A 21,244-nucleotide genomic window follows, 5' to 3' on the forward strand; every position below is an offset into this window, starting at 1 on the left:
TTTTTTTTTTTAGATTTTATTTATTTATTTGACAGACAGAGATCACAGGCAGGCAGAGAGGCAGGCAGAGAGAGGAAGGGAAGCAGGCTCCCTGCTGAGCAGAGAGCCCGATGTGGGGCTCGATCCCAGGACCCTGGGATCATGACCTGAGCCGAAGGCAGAGGCTTTAACCCGCTGAGCCACCCAGGCGCCCCTGATTTATTGCTTTTTAATACAAACACTTGCATAGCATCTACTGTGTGCCTGGCTTTGTTCTAAGTGACTTAAAAACAGTGGCTCATTTAATCCTCACCGCAGCTTTACAAAGAATGTGCTGTATTTTCTTCATCCTGCAGATGAGGAGTCTACAGCGCCGAGGGGACGGTGCCTCATGCATATTCATCATGCTTGCACATGCGCACTAGGATATGTAGAAGCCTGCAATTTGGATAGACAGTAATTTTTAAAGACCGAAAATTTCTGATTGCACCTGTTCTAATCAAGATTGAAGTAGGGGAGCAGAAAGCAGAATGTGCTGTTCTGATCCTGTACGTTGCTTCACCCGGCCCCCAGAATGGAACTACGTGTTTGGGATGATGTGTTAAGCACATGGTAGTTAATAACCTGTGAGTTCAAGGTAGGATCTCCAAACGTTGCTTTTCGAATCCAGAGCCGGTTTTGCGGAAGGAGGAATAGCTGTCGACTTCAGCGTGTCTCAACCATTACATCACAAGGTGAACGGACTGACCTCAGAGGGCCCCCTTCTGCAGGGCAGTCTCGGGGGTCGCCGTTTTAAAGGGGACACTACCCCTTCTTGCCATAAAATGACAGCTCTGCTGATGTGTTCGGAGGAGCCTGTTAAACCCAGCACCTCCGTTCACTGGAAAAATGTTTTGAGTAGCCCACTGAGGAACCTCTGTTGAGCAGTAACAGGTCGCAGTGGGAGACAGAGCGAGAAGTGGGCAGGCAGAAGCGTTTAGGATTTAATGGGTCCGAGGCTGCCTGAAGCAGTGTGCCGAAATAATTCTGATTAGGCTCGGTCAGTCAGGCTGCATAATCAGACTCGACTCTCCTCCATTCAGCCCTTCCTGCGAGGAACACAATCGCGGTTTAAAACCCCATTTTAAGTAGTCCTCATCCTGTTCTTTAAAATACAACCTTCTTTCAGACTGTCCCATGAGCTTTTTTTCTTTTCTTTTCTTTTCTTTTTTTTTTTCTTACACCGGTGGGAATAGCTAACTGGGAAAAGAAAAGGTTATGCTAACATGTTCATAGAAAAACATCGGCACCCTTTACTTTCCAATGGGAAGGCTTACGTTTTTTTAAAACTTGCTCCAGAGAAATGACCCGGAAATCCCAATAGGTGTAACAAGGATAAGTCACACTCTCCAGCTGGGTCTCAGCTACCAGCAGCCTGTGCCATATTCGTGGCTGGAGCGGCTGGTTAGCTTCTGTTTCCTATCACGACCCATACAGAACAGCAGATAGGCAACTGGGAAGAAATAACTCGAAAGGCTTCCCTCCTTCACGTGACTTACTTTTTAAAAGAGTAAAAAAGGTAAATCAGAAAATTATTTTATGCTTATAAAGTTTTGATGAACACGCTGCAAGGCTGATTAGGATATATTAGGCAGAAGCAGATGTCCAGGGGTAGGACCCAGTCAGGATTGTCTGATGTCTCTACTTGGTTGGGTTATTGTTGATCTCCTGACAACATGCTTTGAAGGAGATTGTGTTACATGTTGGTTGTGCTTTTGTGAGGAAAAGCATTATTCCAGCCAGGTCTCGAGAGGTGCTAAAAAGACCTTCAAAGAAATAAGTCCACCCCTGCTTCATGCTGGTTGTTGTAGTAAGTGGGGAACGGGTTTTTAGGTTTGATCTTAGGAAGTGAGTAACTTTAATTGAAAATATATCACATGGACACTTTCTAAACTTGCATCATGGCCAGTGAAGGACTTATAAACCTACTTCTAGAAGTTTTTCCAGAGAACCTCAAAGCTTGAAAAATAATCATTAGAAATTCAAGCAAAAATGGGTTGGCTTAAAGATCTGTGGCAACCCCCACCATGAGGTCCTTTTTTATATACCTCATTTTAGAACACCTTCCATGACTTTCTTTGGGTCTTTTTTTTTTTTCCTTAAAGATTTTATTTATTTATTTGACACAGAGAGAAAGATCACAAGTAGGCAGAGAGACAGGCAGAGGAGAAGGGGGAACAGGCCCCCCGCTTAGCAGAGAGCCCAGTGCAGGACTCAATCCAGGACCCTGATATCATGACCCGAGCGGAAGGCAGAGGCTTAACCCACTGAGCCACCCAGGCGCCCCTCTTTGGGTCTTCTTAACATGAACTATAACTCTGATATATTTAGTACTGTCATGAAAATACCTATTTGTGATTATGTGTGTACTTATGTATCAATAATATCTGGCTCCTAAGAATAATCATAATCAACATTTGAAAGTTTTTACAGCTTGAATAGTTAAGATACTAATGATAATGCATAGCAGAAGAGCCTAAAAGAGGAATAAAATTGAGAAATAGGGGGAAAGAAACAAAGAAAAATCATTGTAATATTTATTTTTGTAAGATCTCACAGTAAATTAAGCAAATAGAGTTTCTAGACTACCATTAAAGAAAAAGGCAGAAATGGTGGTTGTGAGTCCTGTGGATGGCAGGTGATGCGTGTGTGCAAAGTAGGTTCTGACGCTGAGTAAGCGAACCAGTCCTAAGAAACTACAGTGCCCTGTAAAGAAAGAATATTTAAACAACGACCAGATAGGAATTTTAACATGTTATTTCAAGTTAATACTAGGTTAAAAATAAAGAAGAGATCACATAACACCTAACATCTTCTCCCCACAGGTGAGAATATGGCAGTTACTTTCTTAAAACACTATTACCAAGCCATAACTTAGTGCGTATTTTGCCAAATAGTTGTGAGCAACTCAACAAATTTTTCTTGCTTCTAAGTGGATCCGAGGAAATGTTTAACCCCCATTGTATTGCCACAAAGCCGGCCTGATCGCCCTGGGAGGCCGTGGAGGTCTGAGCAGCTTTGGATTGGCTGTGCAGAGAGCTCTAACATTTTACTGCCCATGTCCCGGCCACAGCAACTTTCACTGACCAATGTTTTATCTGCAGAAATGTGCTGTGATGGGCAGATACTTCATGTAAGGTTTTCCTCTTGCAACGAGAAGGACACGGAAAGCAGTAAGATAACTTTGTTCGTAAGGTAATGTCTCTGCTTGTTTCTGTGCAAAGGGAAGTGGTGTTTGCTTATTGGAACCAATTGATGTTCTGTTCTGCCTCTCAGGTATCATTTTAATGATCTGTTTAAAACTAAAGCCAAAACTAGAATTGTAATCCAGCTGTAAAGGCTTGCCTGAAGCTTTACGTTCTCCGCTCATTGATTTGGGTTTATTTAACGCGCTGACCTGGTTAGTGGAGTTGGTATCAGAAGTCGGTATCTTTCCCGGGGCTTGTTCAACACTTACAACGGGGACTGGGAGGGGCAGTGCCAGTCAGATCGAGTGCAAGTATTTCTAGGCAAATGGGAACACAATTTAAAGAGAAATAAACGCTAGTAGGTTTCTGTTTGCTGTCAGGGTATGGCAGCAGGGTGTGGTGACATGTAATTTCAATGTAATTTGTCATTCTTTGTATAGATAGTTGTTCTTAGAGATCTCATGGGCCCTTTTTATACTACCTGAAAACAGCCTCCCAGCCAAGAGCTTATGCACCCTTCTCTGCTGCAGGCCAGCTGTTTTTGTTTTTGTTTTAATTGTAATGCAGTATTTCCTGTGCAGGAAGGGTGGTGAAGCTTTACCAATTTGCCTTTTGGAATAAAAAGAAGATTCTGTTGTCATTCTTTCTGTACTAGCTTGAGAATTTCCCCCAAGTTTTCTGTATTAATTCTGTATTCCAGAGAGTCCATGTTCCAGAGGATGAGAAAAGCTGGATTAGGGACCCCCTTTTTTTTTTTAAAGGCCAAAATGCCATAATTGGATTTGTTAGCTTTAGCTCATGAAATATCTTCAAAGACCACCTGTGAGATCATATTCAGTGTCACTCAGTTTTTTGAACCTCCTGAAATTGAACACTGAGTGATTATGCTAATGCCACAAAATTTTGCATCCTTGATAGCACCCTTCAGAATCCCCGTTATATGAGTTTTATTACAGTGGGACCCAGAGCACATGTGCTGAAAGGCATTCTTCTATATTCCTAGGACAGTTTTCTCTTTACATTTTCCACCGACAATAGTAAAAGAGAATTAGAAATCACCATAAAAATAACGTGTATGTTTATAGACTGTGCCTTTCAGTTTGCATGATTTGTTTGATCCTCTTAACCACCTTCTGTAGAAAGGGCAAGGCTTACTATCTGGTTTAAGGAGAGAAAAGTGAGATTGGGCAGTGTGCCCCATGCTGGGGAGCTGGGACCATGCAGAGCTGGGGTCTGACTCGGGCATTTGGACCAGTGCTCTTTCCAAAACACTGTGTTGGCTCCATGTGCTTGATGTTTGCTTTAATGATCAGACTGAACTAAGCCCTTTAATAGGAAGGCTCTGGCAACAGCTGGTGTTAGGTAGATTAAAATCAAAGCTCTCGGTTGGAAAGTGGAGTATTCAAGAGAGTGAGAGAAAAGAGAGAAAAGATCCCAAATCATAGAATGATCCTAAAATAATTGTGGGGTAGGGAACATAATTCAGGGGGCTCATGCTTCCTTTCTTTCTCTCTGTCAAAACAAGTCTCCATCCCTTTTTTTCCTTCTTTCCCTTGCCCCTGGTTGCTTTTGAGAAATTTGCCATGCTTCATCAGCACAGGCCACTGTTCATTACCATAGGACTGTAGGGCACCTTTCCCAAACTTGGTATTTCCATCTTATTTCCAGAAGATGAACTATCAAATCTGTAAAGCTTCCTTTCATATTACAGATGGCCTCATTCTCATGCTTACCTGAGTCAAGAGGGACAGTAACATTGATTTCTGGGGCTAACGAGTCCCATTCACCAGCCATGACTGCCCTCTTTCTGTTCTGGATTTTCTCACTCTGCAAATAGCTGTCCTCTTGTAGTTTAATTCTGCTCTTTGTCAAACCCCTTCTCTCTGATGTTTCTGACTACTCTGGTTTTCATGGTTTCTTTCATTTCCTTCAGAAACTCTCATTATGGAGACTGTATTGTATAACGATAGCTTGGCCTTGAAATTCAAAGGAAAACTGAAATTCTTTTCAAGACTTGGACACGACTGGAATCCTTGCTACCGTATCTTTGGTGTAAATAAAGTTGTAAGGGGGTACCCAGGTGGCTCAGTCGGTTGGGCACCTGCCTTTGACTTAGGTCGTGGTTCCGGAGTCCTGAATGGGGAGCCTGCTTCTGCCTCTGCCCCTCACTCCACTCTTCGCTCTCTTAAATAAATAAAAAATCTTAAAAAAAAAAAAAAAAAAGACGTTGAAGGAACACTCTTCTCTGTCTCCTTGTTCAGCAGTCAGAGTGTCCTGCTTGATGGGAAGTCTTTGTTAGCCATAGATATCTCTGGTACCAATGCACCACTCAAGCCAGATCTGTTCTTATCATATCCTGTTGGATATGAGATCTTTGAGCACTCCAAAACTAGAAGTTATTAGATGTGTTATCTTTTTGTATTAAATTTGCATGTCTCATCCAACACATTGCATAGGTTTGTGCATAGATTTTTACACATGTATGCACTTAACTACTTTTAAATGGACATTTATTAGTTTTTTTTTTTGAACTATCAAAGATTATAAAGAGCATTTACTGTGTCTTATCATTCACATCACCGAGACATCTCTGGGTGATTAAAAAATATTCTAATGATCTAAAGATATGAGTAGTACATACAGCTGTGAAATCAGTTGTAAATTTCTCCCCCTCAAGTTTAATGCTATTAGCAGTCTCATACATCTTTCCAGAAATATTTCCTATGCATGTGCTAGCCAAAATTGACCTTTGACTGTGACATCTCAGGTTGACATTATTATGTGATCACTGTGGAATTCATTAATTTATTAGATATTTATTGATGTCCTCTGTGTGTCAGGCATTGTTCTGGCACAGGGTAGGTGACATGAACGAAGCAGACAGAATTTCTGTCCTCATGGAGCCTAGGTTCTCATGCATGAGACGACACATAAAATAAATTAATGAAATATTCATATGTTGGATGGGGACTAGGCCTACAGAGGAGGATAAAGCAGGGAAAGGAGGTGGGAGTTGGGTGTATGTTGACATTTAAAGAGCGTAGCCGCTAGCCACAGAAGGTGGCTCCAGTCATCGAGGAGCTGACATGTGCATAAAGCCCTGAAGGAGATGAGAGAGGGGGCAGTGCAAGTGTTTGGAGGAACTGGAGCCCCGGTAGGACCTCAAGCTCAGGAAAAAAATTTTTTTTTCTAAATGTCAAGAGGTATTTTTTTTTAAGTCACCCAAAATAAGGACGAGAGAGAGAATTTGTTTACGCTAATAACCCGTTAGTAACAGTCATGTATCACTTCATTTATAGAATAAAAAAATTTTTTTCTTATTTGTTCTGCAAACAGCGAGACCCAGCTAAAAAAGCAAGGGTACTCCCATGAACCTAGAAAAGATGCCATGGGCCCAGAAGGCCATAATCCAAGATCTCTCTCGTTACACGTGCCTCCTTTACGTAAGCTGGTCCTGAGGTTGCCAGGAATGTTTCTAGGCTGGTTGAAAAGACTAATGTACCTTCCTCCTTTTCCCACAAGAGCCATTTCCAGAATGTTCTCTTTGAGTTGTGGTTATTGCCTTTCTAGAGACATGGGCTTGGTTTTGAATGTAGCTACCTCCTTTCTGTTTGGTGAAGTCGATTCTGTTCATGTTGTTTCTTGGCGGTAAGTGCTCAGGGCTTAAGCTTGCTGGTACATAGTGTCTGATTTTAGTGGCCCCAGTTAAAGATAAAAAATAAAGTGCTAAATTTTATACACGCCCAAGGGTTAAAAGATAGTGAGCATTTCTTTCGTGTATGTGGACATAAGAGCGTATGAGAACAGGATAATAACTTAATTCAAGGGGCACCTGGGTGGTTCAGTGGGTTAAGCCTCTGCCTTCGGCTCAGGTCATGATCTCAGGGTCCTGGGATTGAGCCCCGAATCGGGCTCTCTGCTCAGCGGTGGGGGGAGCCTGCTTCCTCCTCTCTCTCTGCCTGCCTCTCTGCCTACCTGTGATCTCTGTCTGTCAAATAAATAAATAAAATCTTTAAAAAATAATTTTAAAAATTACTTCAAAAATGTTGTGTGCAGACTTAGTGGGACTTAACTCAAAATGCAAGCAGGTTTGTAGAAGTTGCTGAAAACCGAAGCTGTTGGCCTCATCCCAGACTTCTGGACCCAACCACCCTGTCCTCACCCCCACCCCCACTTCAGAGGGAGGCTTTCACTCTGCAGTCATTGGGACTGTGCGCAGTGCCTTGAAGAGTGGCAGGCGTCTTTACTGAGAATGTCAATAGAACCCATCAAGTCATTTATGCTTTGGGAGAGTAGTGTTTAAAAAAAAAAAAAAAAGTGACTCCGAAATGGAGTCACTTCGCTCTGTCTCTTCTCACAGAACCGGGACTTAATGGCAATTTTGACTCTCAGAAATGGAATCTTAAGCCAGTCAGTCAGGAATCGCCTGATCAGCCCTAGTGAGGAAATCTGCCTGATAAACTCCCGCCATGTCCTAAAGGAAAGGGACCGTGCAGGAACCAACCCGCTGACCGCCTACTGTAACTTCCTTGTTCAAGGCTTTCATTTTATATGGCTCCTTAGAGCTCCATTCTAGCTGCTGGATTGGATGCTGCCTGGTTCAAATTGATTTTTCTTCAAAGAAGTTAAAAAAATTTTTTTTTAACTATGTCTCAGTTTCTCTTACAGTGGTAGTGTACTTACTGATCTGACCTCATCCAAGTGTGGCATGTTTGACCTTTTCTAAAGACAGTGATGGGGGAGAGGGAAGAGTATCAGTGTTGACAGAAGGTGGGGGGAAGGTGACTCTCATAAAGAAAAGATAGTTTCTGTGTAAACCTGGCGATTCACAGACCTGTACCTCTGGGGCTAATAATACATCAGATGTTAATAAAAAAAAAAATTAAAAAAAAAAAAAAAAGAAAAGATAGTTTCCTCGAGAGGGAAGTAATCCAAGTAGGGAAGTATGGCTAGATGAAGAAGCAGGATGTGATTAAAAACTGAAAGTGGTGAAGCTATCCAGATGCTACTCTAGATCGAGCCACTAATGTCTGCTCCAAGCCACTGCAGTAGCCTTCGATGGCCTTCCCATCTCGGCTTTGCTCCCCTTCTATTCTCATACAGCCAGATCCAGCCTTTAAAATGGGAGTCAGAGCATGTTACTCCTCCACTCAGAACCTCCCCAGGGCTTCCCATTTCACTCAGAGCGCAAGTCAGAGACCTTGACCCCACGCACCACCCATTCCTCTGCCGTTCCTTCTCCAGCTCTTTTCCTCCTGCTCACTCCCCTCAGCCGCCCTGATCTCCTGGCTGTTCTCAAACATGAAGTCTCCTACCTCAGGGCCTTTGCATTTGCCTGGAACCCTCACCTTGTCTGCAGAGCCCTTCTCCAATGACTCTCACACTCATGTCCTTCAAGTCTTTCCTGAAATCACAGCTGCTCAAGGAGGCTTTTCTGGGACCATCATATTTAAAATTGCTGCCCTCTCCATCTCCGCCCTTCCATGCTCTTACCACACTTCATCTTTTCATTCTAACATGTTATGTTCCTTTACTTATTTATTTTGCTTACTGTTAGTCTTCATCCCCAGGACATAAGCTACATCACCACTACCTCTGGCGCCTAGGACAATGCCTGGTACTCCCATACTAGGTATTCGATAACTATTTGTCAAATAAGTAAATGAATGTATCGTGGAAATTTAATTGGGGAGAGAGAACGTACTTCCTCTAAAAGTCATGAATGTCTGGGGAATCACACAGTTTAAAGAAAAGAAAACTTAAAATGAGAAAAGTGTGCTGTCTACATGGCCCATGCCTCCTGACAGGCATGTTTCCTGGGTGTGCCACATAGTTGATTGAGAAAGAAAGGCCTTGGATGCCTCCAGTGTCATGCTTAAATTCAAATGGTCCTGGGAATAGTAATGAATAATGAAAACAAAAAGGAGGTGGGAATTGAGAATGGTTGTTTTGCTTCCAAAGTAATGATTTTCAAAGCAAAGGAGTTGAATAGGAAATAAATTAACAAAAACTCTGTCTCTGAAAATGCAAACTTCATTTCCATTTCGATCTGTGCGATTTTTCAAGCTCAGTGATCCAAGGTCAGAGGGCACTTGTATTAGCATAGACCTAGCTTTGTTAATTCACCTCTGACTAAACCTCTCAATTCCTTTTTATGATGGTGGCTTTCCAGTGACAATAAAACCAAGCTCTCATAACACCAGAAACATTTATACAGCACTTAGATAATTCCTAAATGAATTGTCCTCCCCGAGACCTTAAGAGATAGGTCAGGATTATTATTAACCCCATTTTGTACAGAAACAGGCAGTCATTTGCCTAAATATCACCTGGTAAGCTATTGAATTCATAACTTGATTGCTTTATTTAGAAATAATGGTTCATTTAATACAGGTCATATTGCATCAAAGACAACCCTTTAAATGGACAGCTTCATATTTGGACTTAACTTTAGTTAGTGACCTGGAACTAATAACATTCCAGATTTCCATAACACCAGCGTGTCCAGTTCTCAAGTTGGGACACTAATCTAGGCGATTGAAAGATCTGAGACTCCCAACGCCATCTTGGGATTGACCAAGAATGGGCCACTCTACTCAGATACCACTATGGAGAAATCTGTAATGGTAGGTTTATCCTTTCAACCCTGTTTGACTTTCTTTGCTTGTTGATTTTTTTCTTTTCTTTGTTCATAAAGTTCCTTCTGGTTCAAAAAACCAATACAAGTGAAATTGAAAAATCAGTGCTTACATAGACAACTAAGAAGTGAAGACAGAATCTTCTTAGGATACCCCTGGTGCTAGTCAGTGACTGGTATGGGGACCACAGGATGAACAGCACCGAAGCTACAACAGAGTTGTATTCATTTTATTTTGATTCAGTTGGGCTCATTCCTTCTTCCTTCCAGAGCAGTGTTATGAAAAGACGTCAAATTGAGTTCAGTGAGCATGGCAGCTACTTAGGAAGCTGTGAGGAGAAATCAAAGTGTGGGACCTGCTTGTGAGTTCATGTCTGTGTCGAGAAGAGACTGAAAAACTTAAAGGATCTAAAAGAGAATTTTGAAAGAATGACTTAGCAACTTTGAAAGGTGATAGTAAAGAAGAAGTAGAAGAAGAAGAAGGAGAAGGAGAAGAAGAAATATCTAGTCTTTATCCAAATGTTTGAAAGTTTTTCTGACTTCTCATTTTATATTTCTAGTGAGATTTGTTTGGTGCCAACAATGAAAATGCAAATTATACTTCTAATTTTTTTAAAAAAGATTTCCCTTCCTTTATATGGTAAATGTATTCGTTCTTTTTACTAAATCTGATTTACTGCATTTTTATCCATTTCTCTACAATCTGACTTCTCATTTGTGGCATCTGCTAGGAATACTAACTACAGTTTTTGTACTAATGGGCAGTTTCATTGGACATCTAAAACACCGCTTTAAACATCAGAAGAATTTTGCACATGAAATTTATGAAAATTTATGAAATTTTTGTACCCAAGTATATTAAATTTGTTCAGGCCAAAGTGTACAGTGATAGAACAATAATTATTAGGTTTTAAACCAAGCTAGATTAAACTTTAAAATGAAGATCTTTGTAAGGCTAAATCTCAAAAAGCAATGGTAGAGACCTCTGTAAATCAGCCTGGGTTCCCAGGACCTATAAATCCTGGGGGGCTTTGGTAGTTAATAATAAAATGTAGCTAAAGCAACCTTGGGAGCCTTCTTCTGGCTCTTACATTGCATTCTTAAGATAATTTAAGCAGAACAACAAATTGACAGAGGTGAATTGTATAAATGACAATCTGGTGAAAAGGAGAATTGTGCAAATTATATGGGTCAAGTCGATACACTTTTTCTGAACTTTGAGAGATAGTCTGGAATGTATTATATTGTTCAGAGGTCAGATTAACCCACTACAGAAAAGCCTGATGTGTCCTACTCCTATTTTCATCCAGAATTTGGAATGCGGAAATGTCTTACCTACTTATTGAATGATAAATCTGGATAAATTAAAATAGTGAGCCTGTGGCTAACTTGATGGTATATAAAAGGTGTTTTTGTTATTACTTTATGTATCTGCTCTTAGCACACAGCACTATACAGATCTGAATTTTTTCCCCATTCAACAGATATATATTAGCATCAGTAACCATATTTTAAAGGAAGAAATGATATGTATTCGATTCTTTGTTCAAGTTCTTGAATATTAATCAAATTAGTGCACCATTTAGTTACATGTCCTTTTGTCACCTTATGTCTTAATGAAAGATGCCTAAATAATCATATTTTGTGAAGTTTAATGTACTTCATTCCTTTGATCAAATAGTTCAGCAGTTTTTTTATTCCCCAAAGTTTCTACTTTAAACAGTATTGATCAAGTGTGGACAACTTAATTTACTAGTCTTGCAAATTCTGGTGATTCTCTTTTAATCATATTCAGATTCATTAGTAGATTTTTGTAATAGAATCTTAAGAGACTATGCATTGATAAACACTAAAAAATTAAAAACTGACATGCTGTTTATAATATCTGATCATGATAAATCTTTGATATGTTAAATATTGTCTTTCATCTGAGAGCTTCAAAGACTTTCACCTATTTTTTTTAAAGTTTTTAAGGGATTCTATTTATTTATTTGAGATAGAGAGAGAGGGAGCACGAGCTGGGGGAGGGACAGAAGGAGAGGGAGAAGCAGGTTCCCTGCTGAGCATAGAGCCCAAGCGGGGCTCCATCCCAGGACCCTGTGATCATGACCTGAGCTGAAGGCAGGTGCCCAACCGACTGCGCCCCCCAGGTACCCCGACTTTCACCTATTGTCGTAACTCTACCGGAATTCACTTGTAGTCCTTTGCCCTCATTTTTAATTGGGTATTCTTAAATTGTTAGAGTAGCTGAATCAGTATTATTTTTGTTCAGATCATTCGTCTCCCACCCCAGGCCTTGGTTATAGTACATCAGTGGCTTCCAATGGCCCTTAAGACAGAGACTGAGAGATCCACAGGGCTCTGTGTGGCCACTGGGCCTCCACCTGTTTCTCTAGCCTCGTTGGGGCCACGCCCCCCCCTTTCCTCTGCTCTGCTTCGGCCACACTGTCGCTGCCCAACCCATCCATCAGATCTCAGCTCAGTCATCATTCCCTTCAGTAAGACCTTGACCGAGCCAGTTCCCACCACCACACTGTTGGGAGCTCCACACCTATCTGCTTTGATGACTTTTTGATGTGAGTATTTTAGATTCGCATCTGTCTCCTATAGTCGACTGTAAACTCCATGAGGTCAAAGAAGGGTCTGGTTTGCTGATGTTTTCATTTCTGTTTTCTCACTGTAGTATTTCTGGTGCCCAGCATAGAGCTTGGCAAGTGACAGACATTTAATTAATATTTGTTAAGTGTATGAGGGGATGAATAAGTAAATGCTGTCTGAGGGCAGGATTTGTTCCTCTTCTGTTCACTGCTGTGTCTTCAGTGCCTAAAACAGTGCCTGGGCCATGGTAATTCTCATGAAAAATTTGTTGATTGAATTCAAGTTATCTTGACTTTTCAGGGACATAGAAAGTATTGATGAGAGAGGGTAGGTTTAGGTTAATTTCTTTTCCTGCAAATATCCTATTGCATTTGTTAACTTACAGAGTTAAGAGGAAGTCTACAGTCATGTTTTTTTCTTAATTGTGGCAAAATATATATAGCATAAAATTTACTATGTTAACCATCTTCAAGTGTGCAGTGGTCCTAAGTACACTGGCATTGTTATGTGATCATTAATCTCGTCCATCTCCAGAACTTTTTCATCATCCCAGACTGAAATGACTCACTAAACAGTAACTCCCCATATGGCCATACAGTTTGATAAAATGTCTTTGTTTGCCTTAGAATCTTTTCTTCCCGGCACATTACATGGAAGCTTGGTATGTAAAATAGGCAAACATAAAGTGCTTTTCCTTCTTGAATAGGGTGGGTGCCTCCCCTTTCCCTGTTTCATTCTGTGTACCTTGTTGGTGGGAACAATGTCTCGAGACTGTTCTGGAACCAGGATGCCCAGGGAGAACAGTGTACTACCAGGGGCCACACTGGGGAACCTCTGCACACCCACAGATGGGACCCCATCTCCCTAGGTTAAACCCAGACAGCGTCTTTGCTTCCTCCTTCTCCTCATCACCACCTCCTCTGCAGAGACACACACGCATGTGCACACATGGGTACACACGGGTACAGTCACTCTCCTGAGACCGGGAGCTGCTTAAGGATTGGGATCATGTCATACTTGCCTAGATTCCCAGAGCTCTGTAATATTTAGGGACAGGGTATGTTTTCCACTTTGTGGATGGGAAACTTACCCAGGTTTACTTTCTTCTGGGAAGCAAATCTAATGACCTCACAATGTGGTGTATTTCTTCTTCTTCTTTTTTTTTAGATTTTATTTATTTATTTGAGAGATAGGGACAGAGAGAGCACAAGCAGGGAGAGGGAGAAGTAGCTCCCCGCTGAGCAAGGAGCCCAATGTGGGATTCGATCCCAGGACCCTGAGATCACAACCTGAGCCGAAGGCAGACCCTTAACCGACTAAGCCACCCAGGCACCACCCTAGAGACCTTCGTTACCGCATTGCTGATCCTATGGCCCATGCCCACCTGCTTCAGAGCCCCCTGGGGCTGCCCTAGTAAAAACGTGGATTTCTAGGTGCCACCTACACCTACTGAATCAGAGTCTCTCAAAAACTATGTTCAACCTTCCCCATGGTCTAGGTACGGTGTTATTTTATATACCATCAAGTGAATCTTCTGTACTTGTTTGGTTGGATTTAGTGAAGTTTTCTCAACCACTTTTATTTAGTCATTGACAGTTTTACTAGCCTCCTTTAAGCTTTTTCTTCCCTCAGCAAAATAAATACTGCTATTTTAATTGTGTCGAATAGGATCTGTTTAATAGTTTCTGAATACTCTAATATTTTAGTGTTTTTTTTGTTCTTTTTTTTTTTTTTTTAAAGTAGACTCCGTGCCCAGCGTGGAGCCTAATGTGGGACTTGAACTCACAATCCTGAGGTCAAGACCTGAGCTGAGATCAAGAGTCAGACCTCAGCCAACTGAGCCACTATGGTGCCCCTGGATACACTAGTAGTTATTTTATTTTAAAAATTTTTTTAAAGAGATTTTATTTAATATTTGACAGAGAAAGAGTGAGAGAGAATGAGAGAGAGCACAAGCAGGGGAGGCAGAGGGAGATGGAGAATCTGACACCCCACTCAGCAGGGAGCCTGATGTGGGACTCGATCCCAGGATCCCGGGAACATGACCTGAAGTGAAGGCAGATAACTTGACTGAGCCACCCAGGCGCCCAGGATACACTAATATTTTAAAACTAAATCTGTTTCTTTTCTATTATAGACACAGAAAAAGGACCAATGAGGGGTAGATTTAACTGAAGTTTTCTGTTACATTCACCACATGCAGACCTGGCTGTTGTAAGAAACCCCCAAATGGTAGAGACGTCACTGAGTTAGAATTCCTTTCCCATTCAGGTAGCAGTCCAGTGCTGGTCATGTAGATTATTTTTGTGGACGGAAGGATCTCTCCCTGTCACTCTTGAGGGAACTATGTTGACAAAGGCCATGCCAAGTAACTTCCAAAATCACACTGTGTATCATCATCCAGGAGGAGTAGAGAGATGAGGGGTAGGGAAGACACAGGCTTCTTGAACATGTGGGCAAGGAGGCTCCTTTACACCTCACGGTCTCACCTAGGTTCAAGAGGAGCTGGAAATGTAAAGCCTGGACAGGGGTGGGTCTCCTTCCCCGTGGCCACTTTGCACAACAGAGAGGGTGCATGGTGCGTCGGTAGACAGCCAGCCATGACAGCACACTGGAGTTCTGGGTTTCTATTTATGGTTACGGTAGTTGCTCCTTGTAAACCATGAAATGTACCATGGCTGTCCTCCAAACTGGTACAGCAGTGTGTGTGAGACAGTCTGATTGCCAGGGCCCCGACAGACAGTAAGTAAGATGGTGTGTATCCAGCAGGCTGTAGATGAATGTCATTTGCTCTCAATTGGATGTTCTCCCCTGTCTTCAAGGTAGCAAATGATAATGTCACTTGAAGTAGTCTTCAGCTTCTGGGGGCGGCCGGTCTTCAATCTGTTTAATTTGATTTATCAAGGGATCAATGGTTTCCCTTCTCTGGAAGGTCAAGCTTGACACATTGGTTTACCTGACAAGTTCCGATCAGAAGGGGTCCCTGACATTTAAGAGGCCCCGGAGTTGGTCCCAAGTCCCAGCAACATTACTAGTCTTGAAAGAGTTGTCTGTACTTGATGCCAAACTTGGGGCTGGACGTTAGGACCCAGTGTCGCTGGATCCCCAGCCAGTCAGGTGGTGGGGGAGGTGGCTGTCTGGGGGCCATCCCCCTCCCAGAGGTACTAGTTGAACCTGCTTTATTCCGGGCCATACTCTCTGCTTTTTGGAATGTATTTTGTTTCATAGGTTGCTGAAATGATGAGAACTGGGTTTCAAGATGGTTTTGGCTTTCTGCCCTGCTGAGCTGAATTAGGCTGCTGGATGACAGGCATGCCCAGAGAAACCAAAGAGAAATGCCAATTTTAATAGGGTTGTTTGTTTATCCTTTTCTCTCCAGTTAATAAGTATGAATGGACCCCAAATTCAGTCCAAGGATCACGTCAAAGGCAGGAAGTTAAGAGAAAAAAAGAAGAGTTTGGGGGTTAGTTCATGATTCCGATACTAAAGTTTTGTTAAGACCAAGATGAAAAATAAGTTTGTAAATTACTATCATTTCATACCACTAAAAGCACAATTTCACATCCTACATAAACACGAAATAGTACAAGTATATGAATATATTGTTACCTGTAAGGTTTTCAAAACTGATGTTCTAAAAAGTATTTCTCAGCTTCTTTAAGATTGTAAACAGGAAATTAAATTGTCACAGTTGAAAACAGAATTGCCTTGAGGGGTCAAATGCTTGATATTTTAATGTAATCTGCCCATTGCCATATCACCAATAAAGCCAGCTTTTAGAAATCTACCTGAAAGAAACCGAAGACTAATATTAGCATTTTTAATGTCCTCACAGTTGTGCCTGAGAGTATAAACCAAATGAGGTTTTGAGTGTTTTTGCTTGCTGTTACTTTTTACCTCGTAGTGCTTGCAATAACAGATGTTCAGTTGCATTGAATGTTATAGGTTCTCATTTTCAACCAAACCAGCCCAAAACAAAACAAAACCAAATCCTGCAAAAAAATTCATGCCAGTTAATAGTTTGATTTCCTTTGGAGCGATTACAAAATTCATTATGTTATTTATCCATGAGTGGCTAAGACAAGCATTCACTTTCTTGAATTATTGAATTTTTTTTAATATCATACTCATGCACCATTGAATTACCGTGTGTACCATGGCCTTTGGGTTTTTTCATATATATACATATATATATATATGTATAGATATATAAATCTTTTTTTTTTAACCTAGATGTTATTTGTCTTTTCTGAAGGCTACTTTTAAATTACATCAGAGCTCATCTTGACCTTTTGACTTAGGACTGGTTTGGTTTAATAGGATAAGTTGATTGTATTTTGGTTAAAAAAAATTGAGTTGTTACTTTGTTATTAGAAAAATAATCCTTAGCAATGATGTATTACCCCGTTCTGTCAGAGTGATGAAAGCCCATTGACACAGTTGTCAAATCAAGAGTAATGAATGTAACAAGAATTCATTCCCTAGAAATGTTTGGGATAATTGCTGACATGGTAATACAATTAATACGTAGTCTTTTGGTGGTCTTTGCAAAGGCTTGGCATTTCAATAGTCACAAGAAAGTTGAAAATGAGGCCTTGTGCTATCAATAATATATATAAGCAAAGATAAAATAGTTTTCCCACAATGTCTGTGGGAAACCATACCTACACAATATTACATGAGTGTTCTTTTCAGGACATTTTGCCCTGAATTGAATGATACTAAAAACGATTCAAGCTTATTAAAAGAACCACATTCCTTTGACGTCTCTTTAAAGTTCAGGTGCAGTGGGGGAGGGGAGGAGGTGGAGGGATGGGGTAATGGGGAGATGGACATTGAGAAGAACATGTGTTGTAATGAGCACTGGGTGTTATATAAGCCTGATGAATCACAGACTTGGACCCTGAAATGAATAATACATTATTATATTATATTATTATTACATTATTATTATTATATATATTATCACATATAATGTATATAATATATATAATATATATAATTATATTATAATATAATATATAATTATAACATATAATTATAAATTATTATATATTATTACATTATTATATTATATACAGTATTATAGTATATGTTAATTAATTAAATTTAAATTTTTTAAAAAAGTTATGTTCAAGAACATCTTCTTCCACACCATGCCCCGTAGGATTTTCAGACCTGTGTCTTCCATGAAGCATTATTAGTAAAGAGTATGCTTGGCAGAAAGGCAGAGGAATGAGAAGGCAGGCAGTGTTGCTGACACTTGGAAACCGTGGTCCGTGGGAGGTGGTGGCACCAGCTGGGACTTCGGGGGCATCCCGCTGATAGCCGCTGAGGTCCCGCATTTGCACATGTCCTCCCTGCAGGTATCAGCCCTGTGGCCCATCCTCCTGCCTCCCCGACCCTCCTACTCTTGGCTTCCTCCATGCTTCCCATCAGTCTGGCCACTCCTTCCAAAAGCTTCCTCTTCCACTGCCCTCCCCATAAATCTTAGTAGCACCCCACTCCAAGTTCATCCTGGCTTCTCTCAAAAGCCATGGGAAGAGGTAGGAGAGGCACACGTTTTTGGATTCAGGCAGAAGCAGAATTACAATCCAGATGTAATATTTGGGAGTCGTGCAAGTAAGGTCATTTACTCGACCTCTCCGTGCTTTAGTTTCTGCCTCTCTGTCAAAGCGATGATGGTATTTACAGAGTATGTCACCTGCCATGCATACACCGGGTCTGGGCTTGGTGTAGCCACACAAATGTGGGTTCTCTTTGTCTTCCAGGTAAAACTTATGGAGAAATTAACTCTGTTGATGTGTGTCTTGAGTTGATTCTCTTCTGAACATTTAGCTGTAGCCTCCAGCTACCTGTGATGGAGACGTTCAGTGGTAGCTCCGTAGGGATGTGGTGTAGACGCCGCAGACGCAGTGAGGGTACCAAGAGAGTTGGGGTGAAGATTCCCTTTGGGCTTGGCTCTGCAAACTGGACCACTGTCGGTTTCTATGGATCTTGCCATGTGCAAAAACTTGTCTTAGAAGAAAGAGACTTTAAGAAGGAAGGGGCAGGGGGCGCCTGGGTGGCTCAGTGGGTTAGAGCCTCTGCCTTTGGCTCAGGTCATGATCCCAGGGTCCTGGGATTGAGCCCTGCATTGGGCTCTCTGCTCAGTGGGGAGTCTGCTTCCTCCTCTCTCTCTGCCTGCCTCTCTGCCTACTTGTGATCTTTGTCTGTCAAATAAGTGGGTGGAATCTTAAAAAAAAAAAAAAAAAGGAAGGGGAAGGCTATCCATTTGAGTTGCAAATTTGCTTTACCTTGATTATTTGGAGGCGAAGAATGGTGGTGTGTTTTGGCCAGTAACCCAGAAAGGATACATTCTGCTCTGCTTTTGAGCTTCCCAAAGGAGATACTCATAGTGGGGACGTTGACAAAGCAAGACAAAATAACAACATATTATTAGCCAAGGCTTTGGTCTTGAGTTCCAGTGCAGAGCTCCATTACACCAGGCTGGAAGAAGTGACAGAATCCTGTCCCCTGAGCGAAGTTGGCTTGAATGATCTGGAAACAAAGTACTCCATTAGGCAGGGTCAGAGTCCCTGAGGCCCAAAAGAATCACAGACATTAACACTGTAATGGTGAAGAGAAAGACTGATCCAAGGTCCATGTTCAGTAGCTTAGAAAGGGAAGGGGTTCTCTCATGTCACCTATGGCGCTGGGCTAAGCCATCTGCCTCAGGTTCTGGGCAGAACCAGAAGCAGAGCCAAGCTGCCCCGGGGGAGGGAGATAGTGGAAAGATGGAGAGATGGGTGGGTGGAGGGGGAGAAAGGAGACTGCATCCACATGCTGACCTAATCAATTTTCACCCGTAAAGGTGCACCCATGTGTTACACTTTTTTCCTCACTTATATTTATCAAGCGTATTGACAGATATATATGAAATATTCAATATGTTTGTTGGATTGAGTTATTATTGTAGACATGACTTTGGATTCTTGCAAACTCTTTCTTACATATTTCCAAGGAGTTTGTTTTTTTTTTTTAAAGTGGGAACTAAATAACAGGGAAAGAAAACTTTGATTACTCTAAAATTGGTTTTAATTCCAAGGAGGAATCACTAACCTCAACAACATTTTTTTTTGTCCTGATAAAATATCATTGCATCAGATCTAATGAAAATCTATCAAGAGTAGTTTTACATGTCATTAAGATAAAGCTTTTTGCAACGTAGTACAGAAAATATTTTATAATGCACACATAAACAGGAACATCTGAGATGATTACACATCTTTTTATTTTATTACCAGAATCACTTTGCAATTCATAGTTGTCTTAATATTTCAATGCAGTCGGGAGTTCCTGAATTGACTTTTGTTTCTCTTCTCTGAAAGGTTTCTCAGAGGTCTGATAGTATGACTTCTGTTTCTGAAAATCTGAAGTCCAAAAAGCCACAAATCCTCCCTTAGAAAGTCCTGGGTGTCACTGAATTGGTTGTCTAAAAAAATGAAACCTAATGTGCTCAGCGGCAATTGTCCCATTCCCCGTCCATGCTGTCCTTTTCTGGCTAATTCTCAGCTGGAATATTTGCAAAGGAAACATTCAGGCTGAGGAGCGGGGAGTTGTCGCAGCTCAGGCTCTGGAGCTGCCATAGCTGAGCCTTTGTCATGGCCCCGGGGGCGGGGGGAGGGGGGGCTCCTCTCCTCTTGGCTGCTCCCATCATCTCTTTAGGACCCTCACTGAGAACTTGGGGCCTTCTGAACAAAGTCAAAAGAATTCCTACTCTACTAAATGAAACACTTTAAGAATAACAACAGAAATAATGAGCCCACAGTAAGGAAGTATTTTAGCCACACCGTACATACGCATTACCAAAAAACCCTCTATCCCCCACACTGTAAAGAGGGAACAGACATGTCGCTTTTGGCTGGGTTGCATGAGGGGGATGGCCACCAGAGTATTAGCCAACTCTCTGTTGTCACTTTTTTTAAAAATAAAGATTATTTATTTATTTATTTATTAGAGCAAGAGAGAGCACGAGAGGGGGGAGGATCAGCGGGAAAAGCAGGCTCCCCGCTGAGCTGGGAGCCCTATGTGGGACTCAATCCAGGGACTCCGGGATCATGACCTGAGCCAAAAGCAGTTGCCCAGCCAACTGAGCCACCCAGGTGCCTGGCTGTTGTCACTTTTGATTGAAACCAGCAGAGATGTGTTTTGGCAAATCTATTCGTAATTTGTCTTTCCTTACAGGGCCCCCTGGTAATTGTGTTTCCCATCAGGGAGTTGGATGGAAGTTAATGTATTGACAATCTGCTATGATTGATGACGAATGTCTTGTTAACATTTCCCTCACTCTTCGACCCACAGGGCAATGCCTCTTAGACATCTGGTTTAAAGAATTAAAAGGACAACTTCTTCGTACAGGAAGAACTTCTTCAAAGGTAGGGGTCTGTCTTCTGAAAAGGTTTACATTAGTAAAGAATGGAACTATACCATAAAATGACATGATTATATATTATTATTGCCATAATTAATACTTTTCAATCCAGAAAGTAAAGATGGGGAGTAGGAATGAAAGATAGGGAGTAGGAATATGTGTGCAAAAACATTAATCATACTGCTTGTCAAAGGGGACGGATGGGTGAACACACAGCAAAGAAAACCAGCCCTTCATGTCCTTCCATAGTAATGAGATTTTTGTCTTACTAAATCATGAATCATAAAGTTCAGAAAATAGCAGAGTGAAGGCATTGCCAGTAAACAATATGTTTCTGAAGGAATTCAAGATTGAAAATGATAAGGAGTCATTTACAAGAAAAGAGTTTTC

At 41.4% G+C, this 21,244-nt stretch overlaps 1 protein-coding gene across 1 annotated transcript in view; it reads left to right on the plus strand.

Moving 5' to 3' along the window:
• Window positions 1-21,244, plus strand: part of LOC111155259 (neuronal cell adhesion molecule) — a 287,921-nt gene that overhangs the window by 112,242 nt on the left and 154,435 nt on the right. Inside the window, exon 3 of the mRNA XM_022515369.1 lies at window positions 20,785-20,858. The gene's annotated coding sequence lies outside the window, so the exon portion shown is untranslated. The remainder of the gene's footprint in view (window positions 1-20,784; window positions 20,859-21,244) is intronic.

This window comes from Enhydra lutris, unplaced genomic scaffold (genome assembly GCF_002288905.1).
Source record: "Enhydra lutris kenyoni isolate GAN:26980312 unplaced genomic scaffold, ASM228890v2 scaffoldscaffold40, whole genome shotgun sequence".
In the NCBI taxonomy this organism is placed as follows: domain Eukaryota; kingdom Metazoa; phylum Chordata; class Mammalia; order Carnivora; family Mustelidae; genus Enhydra; species Enhydra lutris.